Here is a 25700-nt window from a genome sequence, read left to right as displayed (position 1 = left end):
TACATATTTATTAATACTAATATCTACTAAATATTTATCATTCATATAAATTTATATAATAATAATTAATAAAATTGTATAATATTTTCATATAAATATCTATACACTACATTAATAATAAACTAACATAAAATATTAAATATATAAGCTTTATTCTTTTTCTTTCCATTTGAGATTTATACATTTTAGTTTTCATAATTTTTTTTTAAAATAGTTATATTTTTATTTGTAAATATATTTTTAAAACAATAATGAGTTCATGCTACTATTTCATTTGGTAGAACCAATATTTCTTAAATGTTACAAGGACCCATATGTCTTTAGAGACAAGAACACACTATTTGAGACACAAATCATGAACCACCCCACTTGAGCTAAGTTCCTTTGACTATATTTACTATAAATATTAATACTAACAAAATAATTATTATAAAATTATTGTTAAGTTTAGTTTTTTTTTCCTTGCATAGTTGTGCTTATTTTGAAATACTATTTCCAGAATTTTAATTTAATTATCAATAATTGTGGATGGTAGGGATTTAACTTTTATGAAATATTCTACAATATTCATAAATTATAATATACACAAACCTAAAATTGAGATCCATCTCCAAAATAATTATGTTTTTTCCCTTTTTAATTAAATTGATTAAGTAAAAAAATGTCACAAGATATAAGTTATGGTTTTGCTAGGATATGATATTTATAAATCATGGTATTGATCCATGATATTGTAACAAAACTTATTTAAAAAACAAGTCTCTATAGTAAAATGGACTTAAATGACCATGGTTAAAAATCTTATTCCATATTTTCTTAAATTAAACATATATATTATTTATTTTTGTAATAATAATAATAATAATAATAATAATATATATTTAGCGCAAAATATGTTATTTGTGATTTTGTTTTCTTCATCTTTCCATTTCTAATTCAAGTGATTCATTTTTTTCCTCTTTTACCATATTTCTATATTACCCTTTTTTTTCCTTTTCAAATTTTCATTATGAAAATATACATCATTATAATTTCTCAATATTTTAGTCGAGATATATATCCTATATCACATAAAGAAACACCGAATTTCAATGCATCACTAATACAAACATTATCACTCATTACTTAAATCAATGCATTTCAAAAAATAATTTAATAACTATACTTTGAAAACAATGTAACATAATAACTTCGCTTGTAAAAAAGGAACTTAATAATTTGACACTTAGATTATGCATTGGTAGTGTAAGAAGGATTATACCAATTTCAACAATTTTATGTTGAAATTGGTGTGTAAATAAAGGTTATGAATATATATACACAAATACAGGTTACCAATGAGTTTTAAGAATTCAACATTTATATCGTACAATATATCATTTATATTGTACAATATATCAAATTACAATGGTTGTCAAGGTTCTCAAAGGTCCCAAATATATTTAAGATTTACTAATATGGATTGCAATTTTATGTATTATTTATAATTATAATACTTTTTAGATTTATCTAAATTTTATTGTTAATTTTAAATTTATGTACACCTTATAGTTAATATAGAATTATTAACTTGAAATTTGGATATAGTTGGGTGTATGTTATATTTTTTCCATGATTAGCTGGACACGTTGTACGTTGCGTCGGTTGCAGCGGGGGGTCACAGGAGGCGACAACCCCCCCTGTTGGGGGTACCGCCCCCTGCATGGGGTCCAGGGAAGTGCCCCGAGAATTATTTTTCTTATGCGAACCCAATAATACTTGGGCGAACCCAAGGATGAGGGCAGACCCAAATATGTTGGGAAGACCTACCCATGGTTTTGTGCAGGGTTTTGCACATGGTTTTGGGCATGATGGTTTTCTGCCCATTGTATTTTGTAGATTATGCTCTAATCCATGATTAATGGATTGGGGTTTATGAATGATTCGACATGTATATATATGTATTGTAACATTGAAAGGAATATAATGAAAAATCAATCTGATAGTTTCCGTTTTGGTATCTAGGGGAAAATCTCTGTGTATATTTATTTTATGTTCTCACCATTGTATATTTTTTATGTTTTAAGAATTCGTTTGCAGGTAATTCTGTACAGGGTTAAAACATAATCTATGAATGAATTAAAATATGTATAACTATATAATGAATCATTAATTTATGTTTTATGCCTAACAAATCTAAATTTTTTATTTTATGTTTATTCATAGAATGACTCACATCCCTATATATTATATATTAAGTTATATGAATGTAAATAGGGTGTATGTTATATGAGTATAGTTTAATCCTAGGATTGTTTATTATATGAATTTAAGTTGTTCATTAAATTATACATTACATGAAAGTAGGTTTTGGCTAAAAGACACACATGCTCCATTATTTGGTGAGCCAAAGTTGACTAATTTATATCTCATTCAAGAAAAGTATTTCGCTATACTTTTTGGTAAACTTCTATATTACTAATACTACAATTTCCTTTTTAGAATTTTCATATAAAAGGGATCTTGAATTGGTCTATTTTTCTTCAACTATGGTTCACGGACAGTGAGGATTTGCTACATTCACAGGTAATAATCCAGGCAGATCAACTCGGAGGGATCTACTCACTGACCATATTTTTTGGGCCTAACCCCAAGGGCATCGAGGAGATTTGACCCCATGACCCCTCATTGAAAAAGTACTTAGCAACATAAACTCAACCAATTAATCTATCCCTTAAAAATCTGACGTAGTAATCAACCCTTATACCCACATTGTGCATAAACATTGCATAAATTCTATATGCCCTAGGAATTTTTTAACTCCTAACGAGTTAAATCTTCAATAGTGAATGGTTAAGGCCCCTTAATAGTCTCGTGCGGAATGATCTATAGACTAGCCACAGTCTATACTAAACCCCTCTTTAAACCTTAGTTTATAACCTTAAGCCCGCATATATATAAACCAAACCTCATTCTTTATAACTATGATAATTCACAGATTTACCACGTAAATCCTTCATATCGGTGCTTTCATTGTTATAAACCCTTTATACGGGCAATACAATCAAACATACCTTTTTCCACTTTAATGCAGACTTTGCACACTTTCCAATAAACACCTTTATCGCAATCGGGTTATCGCTCCTCGCGGTCACACTACTCATGCCTCTATCACATCTGATATGCGATTACATAACTTTCTAGAATACACAAGAAACACTGGAAAACAAAGGAAAACCCCGCTTTACCCTTGGGCCGGATCTCAAATATTATACACCTACATATATAAGTATCGTCGGTTCCGCTCTTTCGCATTCCATTCTGCAGCGCTTCCCAATATCCGATCTCCAATCACTGCTTAACTGCTATCGGCGTATCACTTAATCGCCCATTGCAACTTCTCATGTCACCATTCCATTACCGCCACACTTCTCTGATCTCCGATTTGTGATTGAATCGTGACCGTCGATCTAGCACTTGATCTGATGGTTGTCACTTCATCGGCGATTGCTCATCGCAACTGTCCAAGGGTCGACTTCGATATCTCCAAAAGGTTTCCACCGATGCGACTTAATCCTGGTCATTGATCTTCCAGATCCAACAGCTGTTGTGCAACGATTCTTTAATGTTTCTGTATTTTTCGGGTTTCTTCAAAGTTTCGACCCTTCGCTCCTTCCCTTCTCTGTGTTTCGCCGAATTCTATCTGCATATATTTATTTTGCAAATCCCTTATTCATTATAATCCAACACTCGAAACACACTTATACAGTCTGGAATTAAATCACTCTATATACGTATATGAATGAAAGATTAAATATCAAGTTACTCTGTCTCTCTAGCCTGATTCTTCACATTAGTGGCCTCTATTCCAACTCTACCCATAAGCTTACAGACACTCCAAATATCTAACCTTTTTCCTAACTTGTCTAACCTGTCTAACCTCTTGAATTATCTAAAATATTACAATTTATACAAGAATGTATTCATGAACTAATTTAGTTCAGATCCAACATTCTCTCACTTCCTCCTAAAGTATATTTTTAGCTCCACCTCTATCTCAAACAAATCCTAAATGAAGCTTTTGAATCCCTCAAATCCTATTCAAACCAAATAAATCTAACTATTTGGCCTGATCTCCACACAGGGAGGATCAATCAGCCACTATACCCTTTTTCTCATATTTTACAATAAATAAAACACTCTCACACATTTAAATAAATAAAATTAACTAAACTCTTGTCTTCCAACCCTTTGTTAGTCACAACATGTGATCATTCCATCACATTGTTGACTAGGTCTAAATGCTCCTGCATCAGACTCCCAAGGTTGAAATAATTCATGGACTCCTGTTCATGAGTCTTTCTACTTCCTCTGTTGTAAACTTCATCAGATTTCATTTCCCAACTGGCTGCCTGATCCCTTTCATCTGCAGGTGCATTTACTGCCTCCTTTGTTTCTCTTGGGTGCCAAACTCTGTGTTGTGGATGTCCTTTTGCTCTGCATTCATAAGCATCTCCTTTGCATAATGTTTTGGTGCTGATATCTTGCATAAACATTTCCTCAAACAACATAAATCTCTGCTTCTCTATCCGCTGCTGTCTTGTCAACATCTCAATAGAATTGATCTCCATCTTTATGTATTTTCTCCTGTCTTGCACCTGACTATTTCTTTTGATTTCTGACTCGATCACCAACATCTCCTTCTATTTATAAACCAATTTCTTTATGTTGTCCCGTATATCCTTCCATATTCCCTTGACTTATTAACTTTGATAATTCCTCATGTTCATCACCTTTGTAGTTTTCATCATCCACCTATCCAATAGCTTAAGTAGAGTCCTTCCAATCTCAAAAGAAGATTGGTTCTTGTTTAATACAAGAACATATAACCTTCTAACTATATATTGTTTCTTGACTGCAAATATTTTAGTTATTGAACTTTGTTCAATTCCTTCCATTTTCCTATCAACTTTAACTGAACTGCTCACCCAATTTTCCAATTGCAACCTCTAGATAAACTCTTGACATTTAAACCTTCTTTGTATTAAGAACAAAATCTGTCTATGGACTGTACTTTCACATCCCCTACAATCTTCTTCCTCTTCTACAATAACTTGTCTAAGAGCTATGCCAACTCTCCTTCTCTTGAGAACATTTTAACTGTCCTCCCTGTCCAACTTTCAGCTGGAATATTTAGATTCACTGCCACTAACACAACTCCTCTCTTTCTTTACACAGTTTGCTACTGTGTGTTGCTGCTACCATTCTTTTCCCTTATAAAACAATTCAAATGAACCAATATCAAAATACAACTCATACCTGTTGATCTATCTCTTTCATCTTTCACTGGCTAGGTAATACACATGCTGCTTTACTTTTTACTGTCTACACTTCAAATTTTTTTTTCAACTGAATTTTTGTTCTTGCTGAGTACATCCATATTCACTTTCTTTCCTTACAATATCTTTGTTGAAATTTCTTCACTTGCTGCTTTGTCACAACTACTTGCCAGAATTTCATTACCTGCTACTTCCATTCACCTACACATACCATTAAAGCTTTAAAACATACAAGATCCTTTCTAATCCTAGCTTCCTCAACCCTTTTCCACACTCTATCTTAAATGAATTGACTGAAGTCTTCATTACCTGTAACATTTCAGAATTCTTCTATGCATGAATCCTTGTACTCTATTCTCCCTCTGTATCAGATCCATTACAATGCCAATTATATATATGCTGGGAATAAAATTTAGTCCCTCAATCAATCTCCACAGAGCATTAATCTTGCTCTGATACCACAAATGACGCAGGAATCAACCATTATACCCACAGTGTGCATAAACATTGCATAAATTCTATATGCCCTAGGAATTTTAACTCCCAACGAGTTAAATCTTCAATAGTGAATGGTTAAGGCCCCTTAATAGTCTCATGCAGAATGATCTATAGACTAGCCACAATCTATACTAAACCCCTCTTTAAACCTTAGTTTATAACCTTAATCCCACATATATATAAACCAAACCTCATTCTTTATAACTATGATAATTCACGGATTTACCATGTAAATCCTTCATATTGGTGCTTTCATTGTTATAATTCGTTTATACGAGCAATACAATCAAACATACCTTTTTCCACTTTAATGCAGACTTTGCACACTTTCCAATAAATGCCTTTATCTCAATCGGGTTATCACTCCTCGCGGTCGCGCTACTCATGCCTTTATCGCATCCGATATGCGATTACATAACTTTCTGGAATACAGAGGAAACACCGAAAAACAAAGGAAAACCCCGCTTTACCCTTGGGTCGGATCTCAAATATTATACACCCTCAGGTCCACTCTTTCGCTTTCCATTCTACAGTGCTTCCCAATCTCCGATCTTCGATCACTGCTTATCTGCTATCGGCATATCACTTAATCGCCCATCACAACTTTGCATGTCGACATTCCATTACTGCCACACTCCTCCGATCTCTGATTTGCGATTGAATCGCGACCATCGATCTGGCACTTGATCTAACGGTTGTTGCTTCATCGGTGATCGCTCATCGCAATTGTTCAAGGGCCAACTCCGATATCTCCAAAAGTTTTCGCTGATGTGACTTAATACTAGCCGTTGATCTTCCAAATCCAACGGCTGTTGTGCAACAAATCTTCAATGTTTCTGTAGTTTTCGGGTTTCTTCAAAGTTTCGACCTTTCGCTCGTCAACTTCTCTGTGTTTCGCCGAATTCTGCTTGCATATATTTATATTGCAAATCTCTGATTCATTATAATTCAACACTCGAAACACACTTATACAGTCTGGAATTAAATCACTGTATATACATATATGAATGAAAGATTACATATCAAGTTACTCTGTCTCTCTAGCCTGATTCTTCACATTAGTGGCCTCTATTCCAACTCTGCCCGTAGGCTTACAGACACTCCAAATATCTAACATTTTTCCTAACCTGTCTAACCTGTCTAACCTCTTGAATTATCTAAAATATTACAATTTATACAAGAATGGATTCATGAACCAATTTAGTTCAGATCCAACAATCTCTCACTTCCTCCTAAAGTATCTCTTCAGCTCCACCTCTATCTCAAACAAATCCTAAATGAAGCTTTTGAATCCCTCAAATCCTATTCAAACCAAATAAATCTAACTGTTTGGCCTGATCTCCACACAGGGAGGATCAATCAACCACTATACCCTTTTTCTCATATTTTACAATAAATAAAACACTCTCACACATTTAAATAAATAAAATTAACGAAACTCTTGTCTTCCAACCTTTTGTTAGTCACAACATGTGATCATTCCATTACATTGTTGACTAGGTCTAAATGCTCCTGCATCAAAATCTAAATTGACTTATGAATTTGAATAGATTTCTTTCTTTTTCTTTCTTTTGACTTATTAATTTGAATAGATCCCAAGGTTCGCCAAGATCCCAATGTTTTCTAAGACTTACTAACGACTGCAATTTGATGTATTACTCACAATCAAATTTTAAACTTGTCTAAATTTCATTGTTAATTTCATAATAGACTCTAAAATTTCAAATTTTAAACTTGTCTAAATTTCATTGTTAATTTCATAATTCTACATCCATTATGGTTAATACAAAATTACTAACATGAAATTGGATCTACGATTAAGTTAAAATATGTATAATTATATAATAAATTATTAAATTATGTTTCATGTTTTTCATATCTAAATTTTATATTTTTATTTTATTAATGGAATCGCTCACATTTCTATTTCATTGTTAATTTCATAATTCTACATCCATTATGGTTAATACAAAATTACTAACATGAAAATTGGATCTACGATTAAGTTAAAATATGTATAATTATATAATAAATTATTAAATTATGTTTCATGTTTTTCATATCTAAATTTTATATTTTTATTTTATTAATGGAATCGCTCACATTTCTATATTCCGAATGTAAATTACTTAAGTTGTATTTTACATGAGTATAAGTTAATTTTAAGATAATTTATTATATAAATGTAAGCAAGTTTCAATTGTAAGATATATATTCTCAATTATTTGGCAAGTTTAAATTGACAAATTTATATATAAAAGTACTTCATTAGATTTGTACAAAGATCACAATTTTCTTTTTAGGATTTTTATATAAAAAGATCATGAATTTTCTTATATATTTTCAAAGGTTTCTTTATTATTATTTATAATGATAATTATCTAAAAGAAAATTATATATGTTAAAAGAAAATTATATTTTTTTTTAAAATAACATAATTATATCTATTTTAATATTAAATAAATAATGTTTATGAATGCACAATAATACACATGCTTAATTTTATTTCTAGTACCATCACTCACTTTAGTGAATTCATATGTATATTATTAATATTATATTTTTTCTATTTTAATATTAAATAAACAATGTTTATGAGTGCACAATGATGTTTAGGGTTAATTTTATTAGTAGTATCTCATTCATTTTTAGTGAGAACTAATTTTATTTCTTTTAAGTTATTACATTAATATTTTTCAAGATATTAAAGGAGAGTTGAACATCAACAAATAGTTTAAGAATTATTTAACTCAACTATTTGAGATAACCCCAATTGACATGTTTAATTTTATTTTACTAATCAAAATAAACTAATTAGTTTTCATGTATTTGTGGTATGATTTATTTCATTTCTTAAAGGTAGAAACATCAATCCTTTTGTATTGAAGATTTATCCTTCATTTTAACAAAAACTAAGGCACAAAGGTGTGAGAGTGAAGAGAATTTCTCCTACATCATATATTTATCATGTAAAACTAATTTATCTTCTCATGTAAAACCAAACTATGTCAATTCACTTATACTATTTTTATGAGTTAATATAATTCGAGCATATCCCTTTTAGGTAAATATATATGTTCATATTCATCTATGTACTAATAGATTGTATCTTCTTAGGTCCAAAGGGGTTGGATTTAATGGTAGAAAGTGAGGATTTTTATCATTGACAAATGTTTAATTCCTATGAGGACCTAACATATAGCCATGGGGGAATTATGAGGTAGTAGTTGAATTTGTGAAGAACCTAAAGAAATTATTTTAAATAGGCTTTGACCTATATACAAGTAAGTGTATCAAAAACTCACCCATATCCTTCAAAATTTAAAAATTGTTTCTAAATATCTCTAGTAAATCTTTTTATAATAACACACAACATATAAATATTTATTTTTGTACCCATACAATCTTCTTTTATATAAATATAGACATTAATAACTATAAAGTATATCATTTTCGTATAAATACATACATTACTAACATGTCTCATATCCTTCGAAATTTAAAAATTGTTTCTAAATATCTCTAGTAAGTATTTTTTTTTTTAACACAGTTGGTTATTTTTTATATATTGCAAAAAAAAGGCGGAAATGAAGCTTGTTCCTTGTACAATCAAAGAAGCACTGGATCAAAGTAGTGCACAAAAGGGAGCGCAGTCCCCACAGCTACTTTAACAACCCTGTTTCTTATAAACTTCAAAAACTATGGGATAACTTACCAGAAATTGACTTTAAACCTTAAGCCTTGCGAAGTAACCAAACCTGCACTTAACTTTGATAAAAAACGGACTTAACCATAAACCCACACTTAACATTGGAAAAGGCGGAAATAAACACAAACACACAGGAACCTAAATTCCGCTTTTTCAAAGCCATGGCATGATTTTCGAAACTTACCTTTATTAGGCTCAATCTCCACCGTAGATTTCCTCCGACAGATTTGACGGACACCACCAAATGCCAATCCTTCAACATGCACGTCACTCCACAACCATCAGTCCACATGCGATAGATCCAACAGCTAACAGGGGTTTCGGGTGGGCAAATCGTGTGGAGAATACCCGCCCAATAAAGCGGTATTCTCACCCCACCTGCTTGCTACATGTCCAACTATGAGTGGAATCGGGGGGTTCCCTCCTGAAACCACTCACCGCTTAATCACCTCCCGAAAAACCATTTCCGCTTAATATCGCCTTTTCTCTTTGACTAAGTCTCAAGAAAGTTAGCTCCCGATGACCCTTGATCTACCACCATCGAGTTCCTCTCCTGAAACTACCGATGTCATTCCTCATCCGTTGATCTCCGGATCCAACGGTTGTTGTGCGATGATTCTTCATCTGTCTCCTCACTCTATCTTTGCAGCAATTCTTCACTGTTTTGTGGGTTCTGTTCCTAATGTAATGGTCTCTGTTGAGGAGAGACTTGCTGTTGTTGAAAGCCATACTGTCTCGGGTCGCCTGGGAGCTTGCGCAGGTGAACGTAGAGACCTGACTGTTACTTGCATTACTGTTACGGTCCAGGCATTCGTGGATGACATGACTAATGCCGTCTTCGCCCAGGAGAGGAGGACAATTGAAATCTTGTTTCATCATATAGTGTAGCTTTTTGGGACTATGAGTGTCGTGTGCTCTAAGCAAGGCTGAATACAGTTGAGAACCTCTGCTGACATATATCCTCTGTTTTCCTCATGCTATCTCCATCTTGAGTTGGTGTTTTGATTCTTCTTTTTTATTTTTTTCCCCCTGTTAAATTTCTTGTGATGTTCTTCAGATCTATATCTTCTTTCTTGATCCTCATACTGGGTGAGGGGGTCATGGTATACTTTCTTCATAAACTTCATTATTCTCTTTGACAACCCCAACTGGTCTGTCAATTGCTTTGTTGGCATGGCTGTCCATGAACTTTTTTTGGTTTCTCAGGACATGCTTTATGGTTATTTTTCCCAGACTTTCAAGACTTGTTCTGATCCTTTGATAGATTTTGTTGATGGCTATGCTTTTGAAGTCCCTTTTGGCATCTAATGCGGCTATTATGATAGCCAGGTCCCCTATGATTATAGGGTCCTTGATTGCATTTTTGTTTAAAAGCCTTGTGCCTAGGAGAAGGTTGTATGCTTCAGCCCTGTTGTTTGTCATTTCTCCAAGGCTCCATTCATAGGTTATTATTTTTTGTCCAATTGGATCTAGTATAACTCCTCTGACCCCTGCTTTACCTGGGTTATTCTTTGCAGCTCCGTCAAAAAAGAGAATGTGTCTCTTTTGTTCTTTTATCCTTCTGCAAATTCTTTATCCTCCAATCTTAATTTCCAAATCTTCTTTGTGTGGAATTCTTTATTTTTTGCTATAGCTACTGATTTTGCTTTTTTTCTAACATTGTTTTACTATACCAGTCTTTCTCTTCTTGTTGTAAATTGTTTTGGTCCATTTTTGAGATTCCATTTGTGCTTATTATCTCTGCAACTTGGCTCCAAGTTTTTGCTAGGATCTTGCCTAGATTTGGCTTTTGCTCTTTGAAAATGCATTTGTTTCAGGCTAACCAAATTTGTCAACACAAGATTGAAGGGAGACATTTCCATATCCTATTTATTGTTGCCTTTTTTTTCTTTGTATATGGGTTGCTTTTATCCCAGTTTTTTTGAAGAGTTGTCAACTAAATTGTTGGATTTATGTTTATTTCCAAAGGACTTGTTACTTGTTTCTAGCACTCTCTCACCACCATACAATTAATGAAGAGGTGTTGGATTGTTTCTTCCTCCTTTTGACACATGACACATTTTGAGGGCCCTTGTATTCCTTTTTTTTTTTTTTTTTTTTTTTTTTTTTTCAGAGGTAAGAATTTTACCTTTGAGAAGGGTCTAGGTGAAGAATTTAATTTTGGGTAGACTCTCTGAATTCCAAGCTGCCTTCCAAATACTCCAGTCATTTTGATTGTGAAGTTTTTGGAGGAAGTTGTACCCTGATTTCACTGTGTAATCCCCTCCATTTGGGTCCCAAACAAAGTCATCATGCTCTTCTATGTTGATGGGCGCAGCCCCTGCTAGATCGACTTTTAAAATTTGCCACTGATTTTTTAGTCTTGGTGGTGTAGCCAGCTTTTTCTATCTTACCCAGTTATTCTGATCCTAATCCAAAATAGAATAAAGGGTTTTAAAACTTTGCTCTTCCATCCATCTCTAAAGACTCCTTAAATTTTGTTGCTGATTTAAGGGTTTTTTCCCCATTGTTCTATCCTCCTAGATAGAAATTGTTTTTCCATTCCATGGATTTTTGGATATTTAATCTCTAATAAGAGGAATTATCCTTTTAACCAATTTCCATATTTGTGTGCATGGCCTGTTTGGAATAGTATCAGTGAGCATCTTTGTTCTATGAAAATTTAAGTATTTCATTGTTAGTACTTTTTCCCACCAGTGATCGTTCCCATTTATCATTCTCCAGATAATTTTTGTCCCTAGAGCAGTGTTCATTAGTCCTGGCAGGCGTATTGCCATACCTCCTTTTTCATAGGGAAGAGTAACTTGCTCCCATTTAACAATGCTGAATTTTTTATTATCTTGTTTTCCTCCTTGCCAGAGGAAGCTTCTAATTATCAATTCCATTTGCTTGTGGGCGCTAATTCGAGCCATAATGATTGCATACTGATATATAGGCAAGGCCGAGAGAAGTGCTTTAATCAGTGTCACTCTTCCTGCGAGGTTGAGCCACATCACTCCCCAATTTTTAATTTTTTCCTTCATTCTCTCCACTTGCCTGTTCCAAATTTCTGATTTTACCACTTCCTTTGCTAAGGGTAGCCCAAGATAAGTGAAGTGGCTCCAATTTAATTGTAGAGGTATTTCCAGTATTTGTGAGATACACTGCATTGTTTTTGTTGGGGTATTCCAGCAATAAATTCTGCATTTGGAGTTGTTTAAAATTCCTCCTGAGGCTAGGAGAAATTCATCCAAGACTTTTTTGAATCATTTTTCTATGATGCAGGATGCCCCGCCTATGAGAAGGGTATCATCTGCAAAGAGAGAGTGGTTTATATCTTTGACTCCTCTCGAGATTTGGATCCCTGTTATTTTTTTCTCTTTTCTCTGATTTTCTAGCATAGCACTTAGCGATTCAGCCATGATGATGTACAAGAATGGAGAAAGCGGACAACCTTGCCTTAGCCCTCATGTGCTTTGGAAAAATTTACTAGGCTGACCATTGATTAAAGGAGCTATCCAAGGATTTGATATACATGCCTGGATAATCTCTATGAAATTTGTTGAAAAGCCAAACCTTTTGAGAGCTGCTGCAAGAAAGTTATGGTTAACTCTATCAAAAGCATTAGCCATATCTAGCTTAACAATCATTCCTCTCTCCTTTCTTTGGATACTGTTGTGGATAGCCTCTTGTAAAATTATCACATTATCTGTGATTTGCCTCTTAGGGACAGATCCTCCTTGGTTTTTTGAAATTATTTGCAGAAGTATTTTTTTCATTCTGTTTGCTAGGATTTTGGTAAGTATCTTATAAGACGAGTTGTAAAGGGAGATTTGCCTATATCTGTTAAAATTTGTAGGATTTGGTTCTTTGGGAATGAGGGTTAGGAAGGAGGATTTTGTATTTCCTCCATTTCTTTTTTGAAAGCATTTTCGAGCATTCTCATTAGATCTTTTTTTATAATTTCCCAATGTTGTCTGTAAAAGGCCATTGTAAATCCATCTGCGCCTGGTGCCTTGTCAGGGTGGAGATTCCACACAAATTCTCTTATTTCTTCCTCAGTAATTTCTTTGTCTAATTCTCTGTTTTGTTGGTCGCTTATTTTTTTTTATATGCTGCAAAATTTCTTCATTAGCTGCCTGCTAGTCAGTTGTTGAGAGGAGTTCTTTAAAGTGTTTATGGGCTGCATTTTTTACTGCTTCAACTCCTTTTATTTCTTGACCATTTACTTGAATCTGTTCAATATGATTTTTTGACCTCCTTATTTTCATTGTATTATGAAATAAGGTTGTATTTTTGTCTCCAGATTTTAGCCAAAGGCATCTTGATTTCAGTCTGCTTTCCTCTTCTTCTTGTTTGTTTTGCTTATATATTTCCAGATATATTTCATTTTCTTGTATATGATCTTGCTTAATTTTTTCCTTGTTCTCTTTTTCCTTGCAAAGGTTATCCATTTTTTTTTGCAATTCGATTTTCCTAGCTTTGTCTCGGAGATCATTTTCTCTTGCCCAATTTTTTAAGTGCATTCGTAGGTTCTTTAGCTTAGTTTCCCAAACATACTGGGGAGATCTTGTGACACTTTGGTTCCAGCTGTCCTTTATTTGTTTGTCAAAATCTTCCTTGCTGTACCAAATTGAATTGTATTTGAAGGGAAGGGGTCCTTGATTTTCCATCTTTCCCAAGGTTAGCACCATCGACTTATGATCTGAAGCTGAGTTGTGAACAATTTTAATTTTCACAAGAGTATAAGAAGCTGATATGCTTTCATGAATAAGAATTATGTCCAACCTTTCTTTTATGTTGCCTTTTCCAATTCTTTTGTTGTTCCAAGTGTATTTTCCATTGCTTGGTGGAATATCTATTAATTTGTGTTCTTCTATTATTCCTTCAAGAGCTTCTCTTGACAGATCGTTGTGGAAGATTCCGCCAAATTTTTCTTCTGTGTTCCTTATCATATTTAAGTCTCCTCCTAGGATTAAGTGCCCACTTTGTCTCTCTGCTATTTCTTCTTTAATTGATTTCCAAAATTGTTCTTTCTCTCTATAGTGATTTGGAGAATACACATTTATAATGCAATACTATTCTTTTGTATTGAGATTCCTCAACTCTCTTCGAATCCAATGTTTGCTGATTTTTTGGGTCATTAATTCCCATTTTCTTTTATCCCAAATGGTGTTGATTCCTCCTTATGCTCCTGTGGCTTCTAACGCTACTTCTTCATAATTTTTTTGGTTTTGAATCATTTTTTTATTTTATTGCTTGTTTAGTTTGGTCTCTTGGATCAAATATATGTCTGGTTGTTCCTTGGCTAAAATGTCTCTAGCTGTATTGACTTTAAAGGAGGTGCCAAGGCCACGAAAATTCCAAGGGACCACTATCATTATTTACTGTTGTGTTGGTGTGGTCCTCCCTTTTCTCTTTGCTAAGTTTTTTCATGACTTCCTCTTTGTTTCCCAAGGAATGAATCCATTGGTTGTTGTGTTCCTAGAGCCATTTCTTTAGTTGCTACCTCATCTCTGATTTCTTTATTGGATTTCCTTCCCACTTTTTTTTGTTGATCCCAGGCTTGGGGGATTTCTTTGGCTTTGTTTCTAGTTAGAATGTGGTCCATTGAGGGAGGAGGTGGGGAGGATATAGGGTTGGGGGTGGATATGAGAGCTAAAGAGGTAGGGTTTGAGGGAGGGGATCTGGGAGAGGGTGGATCAAAGTAGTCTTCTAATGGCTCAAAGCATTCGGAGTTGTGTGATCAGGAGGAGTAACCTTTGTTGGAGGCTGAGAGGTTGTTTCATTTTCTTCTTGGGACTGATACATATTTGATGTTGTCTTCTTATTGGTAGGTTTTTTCCCTTTCACTTATTCCCATGTAGGTTCTTGCTCTTCTATGTTTTCATGCTCTATTTTTTTAAGACACATATTTGCAAAATGACCATACTCGTGACATACCTTGCATTTAAATGGTATTTTCTCGTAGTCCAGCTACTGAATGTGTGTCCACTGGTCGACCTTGATCTTTATTTCCTCTGGGAGGCCTTTTCCAAGATTTACTTCCACACATATTCTTGCGCACATGTGCATGTTGTCTTTTGGCTCACATATATCAATATATTTTCCCACTGCGTTTCCTATAGCCTTTACAGATTCGTCTCCCCAGCAGTGAAGAGGAAGATGCGGGAGCCTAACCCACACAAGCACTACGTTTGGGACATCCATCTCCGGATCAAAGTCTGGCATCCACCTATTCAGGTATAAACCTCTAGAGTCCATGAAGTAAGGTCTGTTTCTAAATATCAAATCTCTGTCCTCCTTTGTTTCAAAGAGAAAGGTGTAGTATCCCCTCCCACAGAATCGTATTGTTATCTTTGCCTGTATGGTTGCATTCCACTTTATTTCCACCCATTTTTGCACTGATTTAGGTGAAGGCCATAGCCCTGTGAACTGTCCAACAAGTCCGCGTTCTGCCAGAGAGATGGCTGCTCTTCTTGGAAGTGTTGGAGGGAGAGAAATCTCTAGGATACTTTCAAGTTTCTTTACAAATTTATTGACTGATGGCCTGTTCCTTGGAGCTCCATTCTCTGCGATCAGAGATGTGAAGGCTTCTGTGTTTTCTTCATTCCCCAGCTGCGTGGAAGAGTGAGGATCTCCCTCCTCAGAGGGTTGCATGGTCTGGTTGGCCTCAACAGTAGGAGGTTGCCGAGGGATGGATCAGCAAGGGCAACAACGACTAGGTCAGCAGGGGCAGCGACGACTAGGTTAGCAGTAGAGCCAGTCTTTCTCTAATAAATCTTTTTATAATAACACACAACATATAAATATTTATTTTTATGCCCATATAATCTTCTTTTATATAAATATAAACATTTTGTTTTTTTTTTTTACATAGTAGATTGCTATTTATATTCCAAAAAAAGTTGGGAGACTGAGCTCCTGAGATACAAGATTTTAAGGCCCATAGGCAAAGCTAGGAGATGATTAGGAAGACATTTTTCTCCTATGCTTTTGTCATTTTTGACTTGTGGAAAACAAGAGCAAGTGAAAATGCTTACAAACTTAGATAATAGTAAGCAGAATCTGCAACACATCTTAATCTATGCTAATATGGCTGATCTGGCGTGTTGTTGATTCTTCTGGCTTGCTGTTGGGTTTAGCATTCTTGAAACTTGACGAACTGGTGCTAGGCGCATTTCGTTTCTCCATCATGTATTTAAGGATGTCAATTGATTCCTGAGCATGGCTGCATCTGTTGGACAATTCATTAAACTGTTCCTAGAGCGAGGAGACTCTGTGAAGGAAGAGGTTGAGGTCTGCTTCATACTTCTCACTGGTAATTATGGCATGGGAATCAATCTATGAGTCCAAGATTTTTTGATGCGCGTGTATTTGCTCCAGCTCTGCCTGAAGGTCTGCGCAGTGCAGGCAGTCTTCGTTCCTTGCCATTCCTTGGTTGTTGAGAGTTGTCTTGCTGTTCTGGATGAGTTGAGAGGGGCCCAATGAAAGAAAGGTAGCATGTCTTGCCGCTGGAAACAAAGATGAACCGGGACTGAAAACATCCTGAAGATTAGAACAGAGGAGGGAGCAACCTTTCGAGATCAAGGAAAGGGAGCGGAGTGAGCTTACGCCACAGAGGAAAGGGGAGGAAGGAGCGAAGGACAGAGCACAAATGGGAATGGAAGCAAGGGTAGAATGGTGAGCTGCAAAGAGATGGGGGGAAAGTGGGGAACCCTTCCAAACAAAGGATCGCAAAACAAATGCAGAGGGGCGTAGAGGGGACCAAAGTAACTGTGCACTGGAGTGAGGGAGGGAAGATGGATTTCAAGAGAGAGGATCACTAGAGAGGAGGGACAGAATCACGAGGGAGAGAAGGGAGGAATCATGGGAGACACAGGAGATTGATCGACCCAAGTGCGAGAGCGCAGGATGGGCGACGGGATAGCAGGGTGGAGAGAAGATCGCGGACAGCGATTTGGCAGTGATAGAATGATGCTAAATCTTGTCAAAGAATCCCTTGATAATGCTACGAAGATCTAGATCAATTGTGCTGCCACAGATCATGAAGAGAAATTTGGTCAAGGGAGATGGTATTGGGACTCTAAATTGTTGCAAAGGAAATTGCCTTTGGTTCTACTGCATGCTCTGCTGGCACAACTGTCAGCTTCTTTGTTGAGAGCTCGAAGCACATGGTAAAATCGAAGATCCATATTTTGGCGGTTTAGAGCTTGACACCTGTTTATTGTTTGTTGAATAAAGAGATTGGATGCCTTTCTATTGCTAACCATGAGACTGATGATGGTGGCTGAGTCTCCGAATATCACTGCTTTACTAATTCCAAATTCTTGAAGTTGTTTTAGTCCTTGGTAGAGGCAAGAGCTTCTGCCCTGTTGTTGGATAATGGTCCCAGTCCCCACTCAAAAGTAGCTATGATGCTACCACTGGGATTATAAATAACTCCGCCTGCACCTACTATTCCAGGATTGGATTTAGAGGCTCCATCGAAGAAGAGGTAGTGGGAGTTGTTGTTCCGGAGCCATCTTGAGAATTCTTCTTCTTTGATTCTTATTTTCCAACTGTGTTTGGGGGTGTTGGATTAGATGTTGCCATTATTTTCTATCTAAATGCTCATACTTTTATCTATCAAACAGCCAATAAAATCTCTTTCTTTGACACAGACGCCGAAAACATCAATTTTCTTCATGTTTTTAGCAAAGATGGTTTCTAGGGTTAAAATTTTTGCCTTGCTGCAGAGTTGCCTTATGATGGTTTCCTTGTCTTTGAAGATCTTGCGGTTCTTTGCAAGCCAAATTTTCCACAGAAGGGCATAGGGGAGAGCATCCCAACCCTTTTAGCTATATTTTTCTTCTTATGCTGCCAAGGGTAACTCTTCTTCCAGAGACTCAGAACCTCGCCAATGGAATTTTGGGGGTTCCATGGGGGATGGCCATTAGGGGAAATTCCATTCCAGCAAGAAGTTGCAAAGGGACATGTGATGAAAAGATGCTGGATTTTTTCTTCTGCTTCTTGACAGTTTGGGCATCAAGAAGGCCCAACTATAACCCTCTTTTGCAAATTATCAGAGGTGAGGATTCTCCCTTTCAAGAGGGTCCAAATGAAGAATTTGATTTTGGGGATGGCCTCAGACTTCCAAACAATTTTCCAGTGTGTCCAAGTAGGAGCAGGATAGTCTCTATTGCACAAGTATTGGTGGCTAGCTTGAATTGTATAACTAGAACCAGTGGGATCCCATCGAAAATTGTCAATGCCATTTTTTATTATAGGGGTGATGTTGTGGAGATGAGTCTGAAGATTGTCAAAGCTCTTCTTGCGATCTTTGGGTATGGGAGGGAAATTCCATCCCCTCCAAAACTGCGAATTAATGTCCCATTGCGAGATTTGGTCCAGAAAATGTATTCCTCTGTTGTGTAGAAAGAGAAGGATTTGATCCGTACCTGGCTGACTTCTGATAGGCTTGTTCCCCATAATCTTGTCTGCTCCGATTTTAACACAGCTTCCACCCTTGGGAACTTTGGAGGTATTTTGTGCCATAAAGGGGATGACTTTTTTGCATAGTTTCCAAACTTTTGAACTGTTTCTAGTGGGTATTTCACAATCCAAAAGCTATTGTCTCAGGTTACTAAGGTATTTGGCTTCTAGCACTCTTTTCCACCATACCTGTTGTTCACCAATTAGTCTCCACATTATCTTACCTCCAAAAGCCAAGTTTGAGAGTTTAGGAGATCTGATTTCAAGTCCTCCATAGTCCTGACCTTGGATAACTTACTTCTAGCTAACAAGATTGAACTTGTTTTTGTCATTTCCCCCCCTTGCTAGAGGAAATGGAGGAGGATGCTTTCCATTTTGTTATGGAAGGTGGCTAGAGCCTGCATTAGAGTAAATTGGTAAAGTGTAAGAGATGAGAGTCCTGATTTGAGAAGGACAAGGCAACCTGCCGGATTAAGCCATGTAGATCCCCACTGCTGCACTTTTCGCTTCATTTTATCAATGATTGTATCCTAGATTTATTCTTGTAAATGCCCAATGCTCACAGGCATTCCCAGGTAATTAAAGTGTTCCCAATTTAGCTTGCAAGGAACCTCGAAAATGTTAGCTATATTATGGAGAGTTTGGGTTGAAACATGCCAACCATGGATGCAGATGATTGATCATGCCTCCTGAATAGCTCATAGATGTGTCCAAAAGAGCTTTAAAACGACGGGATATTGTGATGGATGCCCCTCCTATTAGAAAGGTGTCATTAGTGAATTGGGAATGATTTATGTTTTTAACTCCATTTTCGAATTTTATGCCAATGATGAGGCCAGCTCGTCTCTTGTGATCTAGAGCACTACTGAAAGATTCAGTCATCAAGATAAATAGGTAAGGGTAGAGTGGGCAGCCTTGCCTCAGCCCTCTCGAAGATTGAAAGGGAGGTCCAGGCCTACCATTGACAAGGGGGGAGATCCAGGGTCCCGAGATACAGGCTTTGATGAGGTCAAGAAAGGGTGCAGCAAAGCCCATTTTTTGGAGAACAGTAGTAAGGAAGTAATGCATGGCCCTATCAAAGGCGTTAGCCAAATCCAGCTTCAGGACGAATCCTTTTTCTTTCCTGGAATGGTTGGAATGAATTGCTTCTTGAACAAGGAGGATTGAATTAGATATTTTCCTATTGGCCAGAAACCCACCTTGGTTTTCAGAGATGATCGAAGGAAGAAGAGGTTTTAGACGGGTAGCTAAAATCTTGGTGAAGATTTTGTAAGAGGAGTTGCAAAGAGAAATAGACCAGAAACGAGAGAAGGTTATGGATCAACTCTCCTTGGGGATGAGGGCTAGGTGAGTGGAGTTGGTATAGCCTCCAATTTTCCTTTTGCGCTAAATCCATTTCATCATTTTGATGAGGTCTTTTTTAATAGTTCCCCAGTGAGCGCTATAGAAACAAATTGGAAAGCCATCCGGACCAAGAGCTTTGTCTGGTTGGAGAGCCCAGATGGCTCCTCTTAATTCTTCTTCTTCTATCTCCTTACTCAAGTTGTCATTGATTTCAGCACTGATCCTTCTAGGCAGATATTGTAGAAGGTCTACGTAATCTTCTTCTTCTCCATTTTCTATTACGAGTTCTTTGTAATGATCAGAAGTAGCTTGCTTAATAGCACCTTGGCTGGTTTGTTGATTTCCTTTACTATCTATGATAGGGGTAATTTTGTTCCTTATTTTCCACACTGTAGCTTGCTTATGGAAAAAAGCTGAATTTTTGTCTCCACCTTTCAGCCATAGCTGCCTAGACTTGATTCTCCATTTCTGTTCCTCTTCTCTATTGATGTGATAAACCTGGCCATAAAGTTTGTCTTCATGATCTTTATCTTCCTACTAAAATCTGCGCTTCTCAATTGCGCTATGGATATTATCTAACTTGGCTTTGGTCTCTCTTTTTTATTTTTCTGGCTCCTTGTAGCAATTTTTTGCCTAGTTCTTTAGTGCGTACCTGACTCTTTTAATTTTTCTTTCCCAAATGTATCCGGTGATTCTTCCATGTGCTGATGCCAAGTGTGTTGGATAAGTTCTTTGGCTGTTGCGTTTTCATTCCACAACAGACTGTATTTGAATGGGAGAGGCCCCAATGGGCAGTGAGTTTCAAGAACCAAAAGAACACTCATCAATCCCCCAACTCCAGATCGTGTTTCATATAGGTATAGGAGCAACATCCTCCTCTACTCAATCACCTTTTGTTACTACCACACCTTCTTCTACTCATATCCCGACGATGGCAAGAAATCCACCACCGAGGCCATGGGCCAATCCAGGGGCTGTAAAAATGCCTGCACCTTTATCTCAATTACCAGCTCATCCTGAGAAATGTTTACCCAAATTCAATCCTAATAATGGCCTATTAGTCGAAGAACACATAAACAATTTTATGCTATCTGTTAATTTGAATGGAGTAACAAAGGAGGACACATTTGTAAGATTATTCCCCTATACTTTACAAGGAGTAGTAGGATCATGGTATTTTTCATTACCATCAGGTTCCACTAATAACTGGGATACGTTTCAAGATCAGTTTTTAACTAAATTTTGGGATGATAGGTCTACAACAACCTTGATAAATGATCTCTCCAATTTAAAAGCCGAACCAAAGGAACCAATTAAGGACTTCAATTCTTGCTTCAATAAATTATTGAACAAAATAGTAGCAGCATCTAAGCCTAGCAATGAAGTCCAAAATGAATGGTATATTTCCACTTTATCTTCAAATTCAGCCATCTTTGTAGATAGTGCTGCCAAGCCAACATTAGCAAAAAACCTGAGAGAGGCAATAGCTATAGAGAAACACATCTTAGTCGTAGAAAAGAAAAATGTTGTAGATGAAAGGAAGTCTAAAAAAGTGTCTTTTAGAGATGATTCTAAGAAGAAACAATCAAAGGATCCTTTCAACCTGGAAGGGTTACAAAAAGTCTTGAAGACCATGTCCAATGAAATGGTTGATATAAAGAAACAAGTAGCAGAAACCTCTTCCGAGAAACCTTTTAGACCCTATAAGAGAAATCCTTCAACTGATAAAAAACCTCCAAATGCTATAACAAACGTTGAATCAGAAGGGGAAGGGGAAGAGCAAGAAGTTTCAAATGAGCAACAAACCGACAATGAAGAAATCGTAGAACTGCAAGGAATGTGGGATTTCATTCTTCCAAATTAGGAAGATCAAGAAGCATTACCTGTTGCTACTAGAAGTAGAAATCAACTCGATCCTCCACAATCTAGTACAAAACAGAAAAACCCAATTCCACCTCCTAGGGATAAAATCGTAGGTAAAAAATCCTCACCGAAGTCTACTCAGACGAACCCAATCCAAACTAATTTGAAATTTTCATCTAAAACGCTTATCATCTCAGATGAAATGGAATACAACATTGTTGAAGATATGAAGAAAACCAGAGCAAACATTACCCTTCATGAGCTCAGTAAGTTAAAACATCAACATAAATTACTTTTTTAAGAACTAAATGCAGTGCCTACTACACCTCTTCTCGCCACTGTGATTTCAGAGGCTACCCATGAAATGGGATGACCTCCAACTAGCATTGCAAATAAGATCGACCGAACCAACATTACTCTAATTGGTGGAAGATCCAGGTCACATACTCCACCGTTTCTCCTTACTTTTGAAGTTTTTAATAAAAATTTGCACAACTATCTAGTTGATTCTCGTGCATCATCTAACATTTTACCTAAGACAGTTTGTGCTAAGTTAAACGTTCAGCCTCAGAAATCTTTAGTATGAATAGTACAACTAGATCGGTTTCAAGTCGAAGTCATCAGAGAACTAAATCAAGTAACCATAAGACTTTCTTCAAACCCAAAAGTGTGTCAAGTCATTGATATACTTGTGGCTGACATTCCTGAATTTTATGGACTAATCCTCAGTAGGGATTGGTTAGAAAAACTTCACGGTTACTTTACAACTGACTGGTCTTATATGTGGCTCTCCTACAATAGTAAACCAAATCAGATAAAAGTTGAACGAGATAAACATCAAAAATATATAGTGACAAAATTAGAAGGAGAAAACGAGCCTATAGCGTATAGCAACAACATAATTGGAAATTATTCTGTTGAGTCATTCTTAGGAAATTTCAATGCTCACACTTCACCTTGTTTGGAAAATTCCGTTTTATCTCAAATAGAATTTTTTTCTCAAACTGACACTTCTAGATGCATCAATTTTGTACATAAACCTATAAATAAATCCTTGTTTTGGAAATTATTTTTCGATGTTTCTAAATCCAACGATGGAGTAGGAGTAGGTTGTAGATTAGTTAGTCCAAAAGGAGAGAAAACCATGTTAGCATGTAGGCTTGAATTCGATTGCATGAACAACACCGATGAATATGAATCATTGGTTCAAGAGTTATAAAAAGCGATCAGACTTAATATCAAATACCTTCAAGTATTTGGAGACTCTGAGATTGCCATTAGAAAAGTAAGAAATACTATACACTTTCTGTTGAACCATTTGAAACACTATCAATCCTTAGTACAAGACATGACCTCACAATTTACAGCGTTTAATATTTCATCTAATCCAAGACTCCAAAATGCTAGCACCGATCTTCTTGCTAATGTAGCTTTTAAGCTTATTCCATCAGAGGACTACAACCTAGATAGATTCTTGATTGAATTAACTTTTAGACCCTCTATTCCTGATAACATTACCAACTGGAGAGTCTTCAACAATGACCCTGATATTGTGAATTTTCTTACTTCAAAAGGTTTTTTACAATAATCAGATAATTGATGAAGATCAACATGACAAACAATTGGAACAAGGAAACAACAATAACGCCATACCAAAATTCGTAGTCAAGTTAGAGGACCTATATGACTTAAAGGACATATTTAAACAATCCACTAATTCAATACTCCAAAGTTTGACTCTGAGATACGAATTAATCAATTTCGGGATAGACATGATACCACAAAACATCAACTTAGGTCTTGGTCTGACATCTGAAGAAAAATCATATTTTATTTGATTGTTGAAACAATACAAGAGTGTCTTTGCATGGAATTACGATGATCTTAAAACCTATGACACTTCAATTATCCAGCATACAATTCCTATGATCTCCGATGAAAAACCTATTCAGCGAAAATTAAGGAAGATACATCCTAATTTGGAAAGCCAGATTAAATCTGAGTTAAACAAATTACTAAAAGCCAAGATTATTTTTCCTATCAAATATTCCAGATGGGTCTCCAATCTCATCCCAGTCAGAAAGAAAAATGGTGATATTTGGATTTGTATAGGCTTTCGCAACCTTAATAAATCTTGCCAAAAGGATAATTTTCCATTTCCTCCCATGGAATAGATATTACAATCAGTTGTAGGGTCTGAGTTAATGTCCTTTTTAGATGGCTTTTCAGGGTATAATCAAATCTTAGTCAACTCGGATGATCAATTGAAATCTATGTTCAGAAAAAAATGGGGCACTTATGCTTATCAAAAGATGCCATTTGGGCTAATCAACGCTGGTGCCACGTTTCAAAGAGCCATGGACATTGCGTTAAAGGGATTAGTAAACAAATCAGTGGTAATCTACTTAGACGACATAACAGTATATTCCAAAAAACGTAGTAATCATCTATGATACTTAAAACAAAATCTTTCAATGTTGTCAAAATATGGAATTTCACTTAACCCCAAAAAATTTTTTTTTTTTTTTGTTGAGTGAAGGAAAACTTCTTGGATTCATAGTATCCAAATCAGAAATCCATATTGTCCCAGATAAGGAAATTTCTAAGATATCTTTAACCCATAATAAAAAAGCAATGCAGTATTTCCTTGGTCAAATCAATTTTGTTAAGAGATTCGTCCCTGACTTCTCAAGAATTGTGTTACCTCTCCAAGCCATAATAAAGAAAAAATCTCTCTTCAAATGGGGTCATTTAGAACATGAAGTGTTTAGCTTGATAAAACAAGCAATTATAAATGCCCCTCCTTTAGCAACGCCGAAATTTTCCAATCCTTTCACCCTATATACTTTCGCCTCTGAGAAATCATATGCTGCCATACTCACACAAGAAAATCAAGAGAAAGCCGAAGCCCCAATTGCTTTCTTCAGTTCAAATTTACAAGGAGCTGAATTAAAATACTCTAATGTTGAGAAACAAGCTTACGTTGTTTTCAAAGAAGTGAAATACTTCAGACCTTTTCTTCTCAAGTCTCACACCAAAATAATAGTACCATTTCCAATAGTAAAAATTATTTTGGTATAAAAAGATGTGGGCGAAAAGAGAGCAAATTGAGTCACGACCCTGCAAGAATATGATGCTGAAATTAAACCATAAAATATCGTAAAAGGTCAAGGTTTTTGCAAGATGTTGGTAGGAGCATCGAACATATTAGAATCATGGTTTCCAGATAGTGAAGTACAAATTTATGAGGTAAGCCTAAACGACTCTTAATCAAGATATGTTGATATCATTTTCTACCTAAAAAATGGATATGCCCCTCCACATTTGAATTACACAAAGAAAAGAGCCCTGAGGCTAAAAGCTAAATAATATCAAATTGTTAATAATGTACTGTTTAGAATGAATTATGATTCTTTTCTCCTTAGATGCCTCGAGAAATATGAAGCAAAAAAAGTATTGCAGGAACTCCATGACGGACAAAGTCATGTGTGTCAGCTACTACTAGCCAACTCTAT

Source organism: Pinus tabuliformis, chromosome 9, assembly GCF_031772625.1.
Source record: "Pinus tabuliformis cultivar Carrire ecotype Pingquan chromosome 9, CPIR1, whole genome shotgun sequence".
Classification (NCBI taxonomy): Eukaryota; Viridiplantae; Streptophyta; class Pinopsida; order Pinales; family Pinaceae; genus Pinus; species Pinus tabuliformis.
Note: the sequence above shows the minus strand (reverse complement) of the source record.